The 15440-nt window shown below is 41.1% G+C and overlaps 1 protein-coding gene across 1 annotated transcript in view; it reads left to right on the forward strand.

The window, feature by feature from the left end:
• LOC135204630 (osteoclast-stimulating factor 1-like) overlaps window positions 1–15440 on the forward strand; it is a 258090-nt gene that overhangs the window by 102402 nt on the left and 140248 nt on the right. The window lies entirely within an intron of this gene.

The following is a 15440-nucleotide window of genomic DNA, read 5'->3' on the forward strand; positions in this document are numbered from 1 at the left end:
GTAATTAGTGTCATGTAATTAGTATCAAGCAGCTCTATAGCCAAAGGTTTACCAAAAGGGTGATTTTTATACAGCTCAATGAGGCAATCAGCCCAAAATTTGTAGCCAGTCCATTCTGAGACAGTGATTAATACAGATCCAGATTTCTTGATCATTTTGATTGACTCTTAATTTCCTTCTCAGTGCTGAATGACCTTCTAGGTCCAGTGCTTGGCCTCTGGCCAAAATCTAATACTCTGTTCTACAGCATGCTGTATATACAGAATTTGATGAGAAACTGAACTAGGGATGCACTGATACCAAATTTTTTTGACTGATACCAACTTTTAAAGCCGATACTGATACCTTTTACCTTTATATTACTATTGTTATTTAGGAGAATATATATTGTTACTAAAATCATTCTTGTTCTCTGGTTATTGTACATTAAAGTATCAAAAGTTGAAAGGTCATGTAATCTGGTTGTATAAACTGCACGCATCTAATTCCAAGCTGCAGCAGTAGCAGTACAGTAACTCATTGCATCATTCACTTATACCATAACTGTACTGCTCAAGTTAAAATAGTGCCCAACTCCAACAGAATGGCAATTACTCATTGCTGATAAGAAATAGACACAACCATAGTTAATTAAAATTATTACGATAATAAATTGTTATGCACACTGGACAGTATTATGATGCCATCTGTTTTTAAATGATAAACGATGAACCATATTTACAAAGAAATGCCTATAGTATATAGTTGGTTTGGCGGGCTTTGTTAATTTATAAGGCAGTCCCCAGCTTACAACGGTTTCAGCTTACAACATTTCTGAGGTTACGACACTTTTCAATTACGTATATTCATCAGATTATTTAATTATATTCATCAGAAATTATTTCCAGGATTATGCCGCTTAGGACACCAATCCGGCGGAAGAAATATGACTCCAAAAAGGCAAAATAATCAATATTTGAAGGTATTTTTGGTGACAAACAGTAAAAATTCAGTGTACAGAGTTTTGAGTACAACAAAAGCATTAAAAGTAAGGTTTTCTTGGGATTTTTGACGATTTTCAATGACGTTCTGGCTTAAGATGCGTCTGAAGAGCAGAACCCCTGTTGTAAACTGAGGATTGCCTATACATTTTAGGAAGCCTAGGAGGGTTTTAAATTCCTACTATAATGACAAAAATATCGGCTGGTATCAGCAAGAAATTCACCGATACAGATACCGACATCGATACCACAAAGACTCGCAGATACTACCGATACCATACTCGGGCACATCCCTTAAACTTGAAAAAGGTCGACCATATTAAGCTGGTCTCCGGTTCCAATTGGGTTAAACAACTGATATCTGTAGGGCCACCAGTCTCCCTTACGGCGCTCCCTGATTGGTCTCCTGATAAGCCAGTCGATTGGTTGGCTCCTGATAAGCCAATCACTGGGCTGGAAACTTAGTCTCTCTCTCTCTCGAGAGAGAGAGAGTTCACATTGGCAGGATGTATGTTCCACCTCTCCTGAGGGATACTTTTGAAAGACGTATCCCTCATGAGAGGTGGAACATACATCCTGCCTATGTGAACTCTCTTGAGAGAGATTGTAGAGAGTTTCCAGCCCTGTGATTGGCTTATCAGCAGCCAATCAGGAGCGCCGTAAGGGACTGGTGGCTAGGATATCAGATGCACGGGTGATGTGAATCTGCTAATATGAAAAACACTATACTTGACTCATGTTTCATAATATCTCCACAAAGTAAAGTTTCCTTTGAATTTTTCCAATTCGTAATGTAGAAAGAGGGTATTCAATGTGTTTCTTAAACATACACAATATATATGTTGATTTAATTTCTATGCCAACACTTTGCCACTTTGACCAATATATATAATTTTTATATATGCATGGAATTTCGTCTACGCAACCTGATTGCTAATGGGGAAAGTCTTTATTAAAATTGTTCTCACGGAGCGAATATCGGTAACAAAAGAAATACAAAATTAAAAACTTTTAATGTTTTTTTTAGCAAAGAAAGAAAAGCAATCAAGTCTTTTAAAACTTCAGGACAACAAATTCGTAATGCTCCTAAGAACACCTTAAAAATACATAGTTTAAAACCACGGCCAAACTATAGGTGATCCGTGTTTTTAGGACCTACAATAACCGTACCAGACGCACGATCATGACTAACTTTAACGTCAAGATTTAAAAAAAAAGGACTGGAACGTAAAGAGGAGTCACGAACCAGCGCCATTTGAACGAGAAACTTTTTAGATAGTCATTGAATTTTCTCGGTTTTTTAGCGGCAAAAGTCGTTCGTTTGTCACGTAGGCCTAGGGCCGTTCCAAGACGACCCAGGGGCGGCCATATTGGCCAAAAGGGAAGTCGTAGTAACTTGGGGAGAGATTTAGTTTAGGCTGAAACTTATCGTTACTTACGTAGGACTTTCGCGTTTGTCGTTTACAGAAATAAAAATATTAAATGAGCAATATCATCATGTTTGCATTCTCTCTCTCGCTCTCTCTCTCTCTCTCGTCTCTCTCTCTCTCTCTCTCTCTCTCTCTCTCTCTCTCTCTCTCTGTGTGTGTGTGTGTGTGTGTGTCAAGGGAGGTAGTATATCTGCCGTAAAACTTTCTAAAGACAAAAAAAATGTCCCTCTATGGACCTATAAATTCTATAATCGCGAAAGTTTCCAGTCTACAGACCTATACATTCATACAAAACCGTCATTAGACCAATGTTTCGTTCCTCCGACGGGAGCGTCACCTCTCTAAGTACCATAAGTACCGGTGACTTGTTCAGCTTTTTCGGGAGGTCCGGAGCTGGGTGGTCTGGTTCCAGTTATTGTCCAGTTCATTTACAGTGCAGCATATTCTCGCCCCCAGTCACCACGACTTCCCTTTTGTCCGCCGGAGGCCGGACCGAGGTCCTCCTCAGGGAGAGGAACTTCAGAACTTGGAAATCTCGGGATAAAGTTACAAGTAGACGATTTCTAGGTCTAATGGGACAGACAGAGACGACTAACTGGCTGACTGGTGGTTGTGTCTGCCAGTTAAGGGTTCAAGTCTGGCTCAGGACCTTCCAAAGAAGGATTATTTTTTATTAAAGTAATTAAATCATAATATAATTTAATGTCTGTGACTAACCAACCAAAAGTTCGCTCATTTCGAAAGATGAGACGACTTGACTTTAAGAACGTTTGAGCTATTCCTTCGTCCTGTAGAGAGAGAGAGAGAGAGAGAGTCACGAACCAGCTCTAAAAATTGGAGCCATTGGTTGAAAGTGAAACCTAGACCGATGATTACTAAATATAATTTTATTCATTTTGGGCGGTAAAAGTCGGTCGTTTGGCCAATAGGCCGAGGGTCGTTCCAAAACGACCCTGGTGCGGCCATATTGGTCAAAAGGGAAGTCGTAAATAGCTAACTATACAGGAGAGATTTAGAAGAAGAAGAAAGAGAGAGTTCAAACTCCGTCAAAAGTCGACGACCGACCGCCATTTGCAATGAGGGAAACGTCATCCCCTCTGAGCTATAAAAGATTTATATATAATAACATTTCTCTCCCATAGCGACTCAGAGGACTTCCTCCTCCAAAGGGACACAGCACAGCTTCAATAAATGTATGTTACTCGCGAAATGTGAAGATTTATCAAAGAAAACCGAAGTCCCTTCCCGAGCAGAGCGCGCTTAGGAAGAGCGAGAGTCGGGAGACCTCCTGGAAGACCCACAACAACACCTGCAACTTTGAACTCCGAAGTCTCGCGTGACCTTCTACGTTATTGTGGGCGGAGCTTCGCCCTCCCCCCCACCCACATGAAGGGTCGCCCGATATCTTTAAATAACGAATAAATGATAATAAACTAGCCGTATTATGATCAAATAGGGTAAGAGAGTATAAAATAAAGAGTTCCGGACGCTGGGTGACCTCCGTCAAGGGTTTTTCAGAAGCCTCGATGAAATGTTCGAATTTAATGAGAAAGATTTAACGGTACTTCACCAGGTTTCTTTAATGGGACAACGGTTACCTTCACCTCTTCTCTCTCTCTCTCTCTCTCTCTCTCGCTCTCTCTCCATAGAAAACGAAAAAGTAATCTATTGAGAAAATCAGCAAAATTATCCTGCAGCTACGAAGGACATAATTAAATGACTTCGAAAAGGGAGGCGACAGAAGCGGTTGCAGCAGACGCGCCGCCATAGAAGCCGGAGATATCAATAAATCGATGAATGAGACAATGCATTTCACGTAAAGAAGGCTTGAGAATCTCTTCTCTCTCTCTCTCTCTCTTCAGAGGACGAAGGAATAGATCAACGTTCTTAAGTCAAGTCGTCTCATTATCGAAAATGAGCGAACTTTTGGTTCGTCAGTCAACGACATTAAATTATATTATGATTTAATTAATTTAATAAAAAGAAAATAATCTTTCTTTTTGGGAAAGGTCCTGAGCCAGACTTGAACCCTTAACTGGCAGACACAACCACCAGTCAACAGTTAGAGTCGTCTCCTCTGTCCCATTAGACCTAGAAATCGTCCAGTTGTAACTTTATCCGAGATTCCGAGTTCTGGAAGTTTCTCCCCTGAGGAGGACCTCGGTCGGCCTCAGGCAGACAAAAGGGGAAGTCGTGGTGACTGGGGGCGAGATAGCTGCACTGGAAAAATGAACTGGACAATAACTGGAACCAGACACCCAGCTCCGGACCTCCCGAGAAAGGGGAACAAGTCGCTGCTACTTATGTATAGTACTAGAGAGGTGACGCTCCCGTCGGAGGAACGAAACATTTGTCGAATGACGAAATTGTAATGTAAAGGACGGTGGAGTGAAAAACTTCGCTATTATAAGGTAAACAAGGGCGTTTTTTACTCTTCACAAAGATTTTTTACAGATTTCATATACGTCCCTTGAAGAGAGTTACAAGGAGTTGCAGGGATAAGGATGTCTCAAAGACTTGTTTTAGTCCAAACCTATATATGAGGGAGACATCGTGCGCTCACTTATCTCTCGGAGCAGGGTTTTACTGTTCATTCAGTGTCTCCTAGTTTGTCCAGGTTTCTTTTCTTTTAAACTTTTCCACATGTTGCTGTTTACAGTTTCTGGTGGTAGTTATTCCATGTGGCCACATCTTGTATGTGAAGAAGTTCCTGCTATGAGATGTGTTGTGTCTCTACCGTTCTAGTTTCCATCCATTATTTCTTGTCTGGTTTTCGTTTAACGTAAATATGTTACTGTCTACTCTTGTTATGCCTTTCAGTATTTTGAATGTTTCTATTAGTTGTCCTCGCAATCGTCGTGTTTCTAAGCCATACATGTTCAGGCTCTCTAGTCGTCTTTGGTAATCGATTTGCTGATGGATGGAATAACTCGTGGCTCTTACTGTACTCCTTCTAGTCTATTATGTCTTTTCTTAGTGTTGGTGACCAAACCTGTACTGCATATTCAAGATGAAGTCTAATTACTGGTGTGTAGAGCTGCAGCACCGTTTCCTTCTTTCTGTATTTGAACTGCCTCTTTATGTATCACACAGTTTCTATGCCTTCTTTTCAGCTTTTATGCACTGTTTTTGCAGCTTTAAGTCATTGGTAATAATGACTCCAAGGTCCTCTTCTTGTCTACACTATTTATGTCATCCCAAGCAGCAGCAATTGGCATGAAGGCTGTTTGGTCATATTGTAACACTTCACACTTATCCAAGTTAAAAGGCATTTGCCATCTTTTTGACCACTCTCCCATTTTCTTCAGAACTTTCTACTGTCTCTGGGTCAGCTGCATTTACACCTAGTTTGGTGTTTTCAGCAAATTTGGCTCTCCTGCTAGTTAAGCCTACATCAACGTCATTAATGTAAATAAAAAAAAAACAAGAGAGGGCCAAGGATAAAAACCCTGAGGAACTCCGCTTGTCATATCTGCCCATTCTGATTCTTCACCGATTATTAGCTAGCTAGTCTTCGATCCAGTCAACTATTTCGCCTACAATTCCTAAGCTCTGACTTTTGTCATCAGTTTGTCAAAGGCCTTTAGGAAATCTAAGTAGAATCTATCTATTGCAATGCTACTGTCGTCAATACCGTCTCTCCTCCCAAGTGTCTATAAAAGTCCCTCTCCTCTCCTAAGTCTTCGGGAGGTCCGGAGCTCAGTGGTTTGGTTTCAGTCATCGTACGGATAAATTTCAGCCTAAACTAAATCTCTCCCTAAGTTACTACGACTTCCCTTTTGGCCAATATGGCCGCCCCTCGGTCGGCTTTCGAGAGAGAGTTGCCTATTCGCCCACCCTCAGAATGTGTCGCTGAAAATGACGAAAATACGAGTTATGGGTCTAAGGTTCCACTGCAATGCTTGCGATGAGCGACCATATAGGTCTAAAAGCATGTTTTTCTTTTAAACTTTTTTTTTTTTCTAGGAAGGGGGAACTCTCTCTCTCTCTCTCTCTCTCTCTCTCTCTCTCTCTCTCTCTCTCTCTCTCTCTCCTTGCTTCAAAAGGCATCATATACGACCCATCTACAAATGGGCGTGAGTATTGCAACGCCACTTCTGCACACACAATCACTCGATGAACCGTCAGAAACAATCGCATACTTATTTCCACACTCGTGAGCTTCTTTCTGGGATCTCATAAGAGTTCCTCTTACAAAATCCAGTCTTCCGGGACATTATAAACAATATTCTTCATTCTGCAATAAATTTTGGAGGTTATTTTTGACCTTTTGACCTCTCATGACCTTATAGTGATATCGAGATTTAGATTAAAAGTATACCAATGCTAAGAGAATGAATAATAAGTGTTCTGCCGCATAGTTTGTTTTTTCTAAAATAAGTATCAAAATATCTGTACTATAAATAAATGGCCCTCATCTCTTGGACTATGACTATAGTACTATGAAAAAAAACTCCAAGAGGTTTGAGAGGCACAGGATCTGTTTTGTCTGAAGCTGTGTTGACTGTTTAACAACAGGCTCTCTCTCTCTCTCTCTCTCTCTCTCTCTCTCTCTCTCTCTCTTCTTCTTCTTCTTCTTCTCCTCCACCTCTTCTTCTTCTCCTTCTTCCAAGTGCCTATAAAAGTCCCTCTCCTCTCCCAAGACTTCGGGAGGAGGTCCGGAGCTCAGTGGTCTGGTTTTCAGTCATTGTAACGATAAATTTCAGCCTAAACTAAATCTCTCCCTAAGTTACTACGACTTCCCTTTTGGCCAATATGGCCGGCCCTGCGGTCGTCTTTCGAAAGAGAGAGGCCTATTAGCCCACTTCAAAATGTGTCGCTGAAAAATGACGAAAATAGGTTATGGGTGGGGCTAAGGTTCCACTGCAGTGGTCGCGATGAGCGATCATGTAGGTCAAGAGGGGAGGTTTTTCTTTTTAAGGTTTTTTTTCTAAGAGGATCTCTCTCTCTCTCTCTCTCTCTCTCTCTCTCTCTCTCTCTCTCTCCTTGCTTCAAATGGCATAGATACAGATTCATCTAAAAAATGACCGTGAGTATTGCAACGCCATCTCTGCACACAAAATGAGTCAATCAACCATCAGTAACACTCTTCCATCCACGTCGCCATTTTCAAAAAACGTTCCAGATTTTTACCAAGAAGAGGAGGGGAGGGTAAAAGTAAAAGAGAGAGAGAGAGAGAGAGAGAGAGAGAGAGAGAGAGAGAGAGAGAGAGAGAGAGAGATGAGAGAGAGAGAGAGAGAGAGAGAGAGAGAGAGAGAGAGAGATTCTTCTCTCTATCTGCCGTAACACTAGGAGGAACTAATCTATTTAACTCACTAGTTTCTGTGCCTTCCTTTCGGCTTTTGTGGAGTTTTGTGGATTTTAAGTCCTTGGTAATAATGACTCCAAGGTCCTCTTCTTGTTCTTTACTATTTATATCATTCCCAAGCAGCATACAATTGGCATGAGGTTTGTTTTGGTCATATTTGTAACACTTTATACTTATCCAAGTTAAAAGGCATTTGCCATCTTTTTGACAACAAAACATTTTCTTTAGAACTTTCTACTGTCTCTGGGTCAGCTGCATTTGCACCTAATTGGTGTCATCAGCAAATTTGTCTAGCCTGCTAGTTAATCTACATCGATGTCATTAATGTAAAATAAAAAAACAAGAGAGGGCCATGGACAGAACCCTGAGGAACTCCACTTGTTACATATGCCCAGTCTGATTCTTCACCATTTATTATGACTCCGTTTTCTATTAGTTATATCTAGTCTTCGGTCCAGTCTGCTATTTCGCCTACAATTCCTGAAGCTCTAACTTGTTGTCATCAGTTTCTTTGTGTGGGACTTGTCAAAAGGTCTTTTGGAAATCTAAGTCGAGTCTATCTATTGCTCTGCTACTGTCGTCAATACCGACCATGTTATGGAAAAACTCCAAGATGTTTGATAGGCACAGGATCTATTTTGTTTGAAGCCGTGTTGGCTGTTTAACAGTAGGAGGTTATCTCTCTCTCTCTCTCTCTCTCTCTCTCTCTCTCTCTCTCTCTCTCTCTCTCTCTCTCCTCCCAAGTGTCTATAAAAGTCCCTCTCTTCTCCCAAGTCTTGGGAGGTCCGGAGCTCAGTGGTCGGGTTTCAGTCATCGTACGGATAAACTTTCAGCCTAAACTAAATCTCTCCCTAAGTTACTACGACTTCCCTTTTGGCCAATATGGCCGCCCCTCGGTCGTCTCAGAAAGAGAGGCCTATTCGCCCACCCTCAAAATGAGTCATTGGAAAATGACGAAAATACGAGTTCTGGGTCTAAGGTTCCGACAGCAATGCTCGCGATGAGCGACCATATAGGGTCTGAAGGCATGTTTTTCTTTTAAACTTTTTTTTCTAGGAAGGGGGAACTCTCTCTCTCTCTCTCTCTCTCTCTCTCTCTCTCTCTCTCTCTCTCTCTCTCTCTCTCCCTTGCTTCAAAAGGCATATATACAGATCCATCTACTAATGACCGTGAGTATTGCAACGCCACTTCTGCACACACAATCACTCTATTAACCATCAGAAACAATCGCATACTTATCTCCACACTCGTGAGCTGCTTTCTGGAATCTCATAAGAGTTCCTCTTACAAAATCCAGTCTTCCGGGACATTATAAACAATATTCTTCATTCTGCAATAAATTTTGAAGGTTATTTTGACCTTTTGACCTCTCATGACCTTATAGTGATATCCAGATTTAGATTAAAAGTATACCATGCTAAGAGAATGAATAATAAGTGTTCTGCCGCATAGTTTGTTTTTCTAAATAAGTATCAAAACACCTGAAACTTTTATTTTTAATAAATGGCCCTCATCTCTTGAACTATGACTATAGTGCTATGAAAAAACTCCAAGAGATTTGAGAGGCATAGGATCTGTTTTGTCTGAGGCTGTGTGACTGTTTAACAACAGTTCTCTCTCTCTCCCTCTCTCTCTCTTCTTCTTCTCCTTCTTCCAAGCGCCTATAAAAGTCCCTCTCTTCTCTTAGTCTTCGGGAGGTCCGGAGCTCAGTGGTCTGGTTTCAGTCATTGTAACGATAAATTTCAGACTAAACTAAATCTCTCCCTAAGTTACTACGACTTCCCTTTTGGAACATGGCTGCCCTCGTCGTCTTTCGAAAGAGAGAGGCCTATTCGCCCACCTTCAAAATGTGTCGCTGAAAAATGACGAAAATACGGGTTATGGGTCTAAGGTTCCACTGCAGTGGTCGCGATGAGCGATCATGTAGATCTAGAGGGAGGTTTTTTGTCTTTATGGTTTTTTTCTAAGGAGGGTCTCTCTCTTCTCTCTCTCTCTCTCTCTCTCTCTCTCTCTCTCTCTCTCTCTCTCTCCTTGCTTCAAAAGGCACATACAGATTCATTCTACAAATGGACGTGAGTATTGCAACGCCATCTCTGCACACAAAATGAATCAATTAACCATCAGAAACACTCTTCCGTCCACGTCGCTATTTCAAAAAACGTTCCAGACTGTACCAAGAAGAGGAGAGGGTAAAAAGTAAAATGAGAGAGAGAGAGAGAGAGAGAGAGAAGAGAGAGAGAGAGAGAGAGAGATTCTTCTATCTCTGCCGTAACATCAGGAGAAACCAATCTATATAACCCACTAGTTTCTGTGCCTTCTTTTCGGCTTTTGTAGAGTTTGTGGATTTTAAGTCCTTGGTAATAATGACTCCAAGGTCCTCTTCTTGTTCTACACTATTTATGTCATTTCCAAGCAGCATGTAGTTGGCATGAGGTTTGTTTGGTCCTATTTGTAACACTTTACACTTATCCAAGTTAAAAGGCATTTGCCATCTTTTTGACCACTCTCCTATTTTCTTTAAATCATTTCTTAAACTTCCTACTGTCTTTGGGTCAGCTGGATTTACACATAATTTGGTGTCATCTGCAATTTGGCTATCCTGCTAGTGAATCCTACATCGATGTCATTAATGTAAATTAAAAAAACAAGAGAGGGCATGGACCGAACCCTGAGGAACTCCACTTGTTACATCTGCCCATTCTGATTCTTCACAATTTATTATGACTATTTTCTATTAGTTATAGCTAGTCTTCGATCCAGTCTACTATTTCGCCTACAATTCCTAAGCTCTGACTTTTGTCATCAGTTTCTTGTGTGGAACTTTGTCAAAGGCCTTTTGGAAATCTAAGTAGAGTCTATCTATTGCTATGCTACTGTCGTCAATACTGAGCATGTTATGGAAAAACTCCAATAGATTTGATAGGCACAGGATCTGTTTGTCTGAAGCCGTGTTGGCTGTTTAACAGCAGGCTCTCTCTCTCTCTCTCTCTCTCTCTCTCTCTCTCTCTCTCTCTCTTCCCAATGTCTATAAAAGACCCTCTCTTCTCCCAAGGCTTCGGGAGGTCCGGAGCTCAGTGGTTTGGTTTCAGTCATCGTACGGATAAATTTTAGCCTAAACTAAATCTCTCCCTAAGTTACTACGACTTCCCTTTTGGCCAATATGGCCGCCCCTGGGTGTGTTTCAAGAGAGATAGGCCTTTTCGCCCACCCTCAAAATGTGTCGCTGAAAAATGACGAAAATATACACGGGTTATGGGTCTAAGGTTCCACTGCAATGGTCGCGATGAGCGATCATGTAGATCTAGAGGCAAGTTTTTCTTTAAGGTTTTTTTCTAAGGAGGGTCTCTCTCTCTCTCTCTCTCTCTCCCCTTGCTTCAAATGGCATAGATACAGTTTCATCTACAAATGACCGTGAGTATTGCAATGCCATCTCTGCACACAAAATGAATCAATTATCCCATCAGAAAACACTCTTCCGTCCACGTCGCCATTTTCAAAAACGTTCCAGACTTTACAAGAAGAGGAGAGGGTAAAAAGTAAAATGAGAGAGAGAGAGAGAGAGAGAGAGAGAGAGAGAGAGAGAGAGAGAGAGAGAGAGAGAGAGAGAGAGATTCTTCTCTATCTCGCCGTAACACAAGAGGAACCAATCTATATAACCCACTAGTTTCTGTGCCTTCTTTCGGCTTTTGTGGAGTTTTGTGGATTTTAAGTCCTTGGTAAAAATGACTCAAGGTCCTCTTCTGTTCTCCACTATTTATGTCATTTCCAAGCAGCATGTAGTTGGCATGAGGTTTCTTTGATCCTATTTGTAACTTTTACACTTACTATCAAGTTAAAAGGCATTGCCAACTTTTTGATCACTCTCCTATTTTCTTTTAAAATCATTTCTTAAACTTCCTCCTGTCTCTGGGTCAGCTGCATTTACACCTAGTTTGGTGTCATCTGCAAATTGTCTAGCCTGCTAGTTAATTCTACATCGATGTCATTAATGTAAATAAAAAACAAGAGAGGCCCAAGGATAAAACCCTGAGGAACTCTGCTTGTCATATCTACCCATTCTGATTCTTCATCGATTATTACGTTATTTATTGCTCTGCTCTATCCTCAATACTGAGCATGTTTGTCTGAAGCCATGTTGGCTGTTTAACAACTGGTTCTCTCTCTCTCTCTATCTCTCTCTCTCTCTCTCTCTCTCTCTCTCTCTCTCTCTCTCTCTCTCTCTCTCTCCTCCCAAGTGTCTATAAAAGTCCCTCTCCTCTCCCAAGTCTTCGGGAGGTCCGGAGCTCAGTGGTCTGGTTTCAGTCATTGTAACGATAAATTTCAGCCTAAACTAAATCTCTCCCTAAGTTACTACGACTTCCCTTTTGGCCAATATGGCCGCCCCTATGTCGTCTTTCGAGAAAGAGTTGCCTATTCGCCAACCCTCAAAATGTGTCGCTGAAAAATGACGAAAACTATACGGGTTATGGTCTAAGGTTCCACTGCAATGGTCGCGATGAGCGATCATGTAGGTCTAGAGGGAGGTTTTTCTTTTAAGGTTTTTTCTAAAGAGGACTCTCTCTCTCTCTCTCTCTCTATCTCTCTCTCTCTCTCTCTCTCTCTCTTCTCTCCTTGCTTCAAAAGACACATACAGATTCATCTACAAATGGACGTGAGTATTGCAACGCCATCTCTGCACACAAAATGAGTCAATCAACCATCAGAAACACTCTTCCGTCCACGTCGCCATTTTCAAAAACATTCCAGACTTTACCAAGAAGAGGAGAGGGTAAAAAGTAAAATGAGAGAGAGAGAGAGAGAGAGAGAGAGAGAGAGAGAGAGAGAGAGAAACGTGTTGGTAAACAGTTAACACGGCTTCAGACAAAACAGATCCTGCCTATATCAAACCTCTTGGAGTTTTTCATAACACTAGTCATAGTCCAAGAGATGAGGGCCATTTATTTAAAAAAAAATTACCAGATGTTTTGATACTTATTTAGGAAATAACGTCCCTTAGGGGCATTGGAAATGGGCAAACATTAAGTTTTGAGAGTAGTGGGATGTGTAGAGTATTAGTAACACTTTTCCCACCATGTGGAATCTCACCCAGATTTGCTAATACTATTAATTGGTTGAGGGGAATAAAAAACTCTAATTTCTCCAAAACTATTTGATGCAGAACAGAGAATTATGCGGCAGAACACTTATTATTCATTCTCTTAGCATTGGTATACTTTTAATCCAAGTCGGGACATTTATAAGGTCATGAGAGGTCAAAAGGTCAAAAATAACCTTCAAAATTCATTGCAGTATGAAGAATATTGTTTATAATGTCCCGGAAGACTGGATTTTGTAAGAGGAACTCTTATGAGATTCCAGAAAGCAGCTCACGAGTGTGGAGATAAGTACGCGATTGTTTCTGATGGTTAATCGAGTGATGTGTGCAGAAGTGGCGTTTGCAATACTCATGCCCATTTGTAGATGGATCTGTATACCTTTGGAAGCAAGAAGAGAGAGAGAGAGAGAGAGAGAGAGAGAGAGAGAGAGAGAGAGAGAGTGTTCCCCCCAAAGCAAAAAAGAAAAAAAAAAAAGCTATAAAAGAAAAATTTAAAAAACGTGATTCTAGACCTAAATAGTCACCCATCGCGACAATTGCAGGCGGAACCTTAGACCCATAACTCGTATTTTTGTCATTTTCCAGCGACACGTTTTGAGGGTGGGCGAATAGGCCTCTCTCTCTCGAAAGACGACCGAGGGCGGCCATGTTGGCCAAAAGGGGAAGTCGTAGTAACTTAGGGAGAGATTTAGTTTAGTTTAGGCTGAAATTTATCCGTACGATGACTGAAACCAAACCACTGAGCTCCGGACCTCCCGAAGACTTAGAGAAGAGAGGGACTTTTATAGACACTTGGGAGGAGAGAGAGAGAGAGAGAGAGAGAGAGAGAGAGAGAGATTCTTCTCTCTCTCTCTCGCCGTAACATCAAGAGGAACGAACCTCCCAGCAATGTCGGGAGGTCCGGAGCTATGCGGAAACGGTTTCAGTAATTGTCACGATAATTTTGCAGTCCTAACTAAATCTCTCCCCCTAGTTACTACGACTTCCCTTTTAGCCATAGGGCCGCACCCGAGTCGTCCTACGATAGAAATAAGCCCTCGCTCGAACGACCGACGTTTGCCGCGTAAAACGACGAAAGCACGATTATCGGTCTAGGGTTTTCTCTGGCTGAAGTGGCGGGCTCCATTTTGGTGCTGGTTCGCGTTCTACTCCGTCGCCCTTTCTTTCTCTCCCTCGTTCTCTTTCGTTTCTTTTCTCTCTTGTGTTTTTTTTTTTTCTCTCTCTCTCTTTCGCTCAGCTTTCCGATATACAGAGATGCAGAGAGAGAGAGAGAGAGAGAGAGACAAACAAAAGAAATCTACAACACAGACGGACTGGGTGCAACTCTCTCTCCAGCCTTCGAAACCCCTAGTCTCATACTCCCTTCCACCGGTCGAAGATCTGAACATTTTCCCAATTTCTTTTTCCCAAGGGCGTTGCCTACGACTTGGTTCCCTGAGCCAGAGGGACGGGGACGCCCGGTGCGGCTGCAGAGGGCAAAAGGGAAGTCGTATATACTGAGGGAGAAATTAGTCTACGACTGCGAATTAAACTTACATTAACTGAAACCAGACCGCTCAGCTCCGGACCTCCCGACTTCGAAGAGAGAGAAGAAGAGCTTTTAAGTTAGAGTTAGAGAGAGAGAGAGAGAGAGAGAGAGAGAGAGAGAGAGAGAGAGAGAGAGAGACAGAGAGAGAGAGAGAGAGAGAGAGAGAGAGAGACCCGTCTGCTATGCATTAACTGATCATAAAGATGGCGGGTACAATATAGGAAACGGTGAGAAGTAATGAAACGTAATTTTTTTAAAGAAAAATAAAGGCTTCAGTCTAACACTATCGAATATCAATGCTTTCGTCATACCCAATACAGCAACATATGTATAGAACATTTCAGTCACCAGACATATATGCTACACTTTAATGTATTTGCTGATGCTCTCACTTGATAGTAATACTCATTAGAAACACTCTCTTGGACCGTGGATCTATAGGATATCTACCGGTCATGGTACTCATTTTAAAAAGTAAAGTCTTCTAACGACAACTCATAAAACTATTTGAAAAAAACATGTAAGTGTTATACTTACATGTATGAAGCATATGCCAGTGAAATTAATGGTGTGTATATATATATATATATATATATATATATATATATATATATATATATATATATATATATACATACATATATATATATATATATATATATATATATATATATATATATATATATATATAGTTACTCGGCCACTTACAAATACCTCAAACGCTTCGGAGAAAACAGGGTCTGATTGTGAGTATACTGATTGTGATTAAATGGTTTGATTTATCCAACTCTAGATAGCAATAGATGATTCACTTATTTAGTACGATGAAATCTCTGGGAAACAAAGGGACTACTTCACCCTTTCCAAAAAGCCCTTGCAATATCTTGCAAATCTCTAACGAACTTGCTAGGGATACGAGGTGAAGAATTTGCAAAATCACACATTTTGACTGATAGGTTGAATCACTATGGACTGTTTTGGCTGTATTGCACTATTTTTTTCATAGGCGAAAAATACAATGGGCAGAGGAGAAAGCAACCCTTATAATCCTGCGCGTGAGATCGAAGACCTTGTAGTATTCTTGACTGGGACAATCAGG

Source organism: Macrobrachium nipponense, chromosome 47 (genome assembly GCF_015104395.2).
Source record: "Macrobrachium nipponense isolate FS-2020 chromosome 47, ASM1510439v2, whole genome shotgun sequence".
In the NCBI taxonomy this organism is placed as follows: Eukaryota; Metazoa; Arthropoda; class Malacostraca; order Decapoda; family Palaemonidae; genus Macrobrachium; species Macrobrachium nipponense.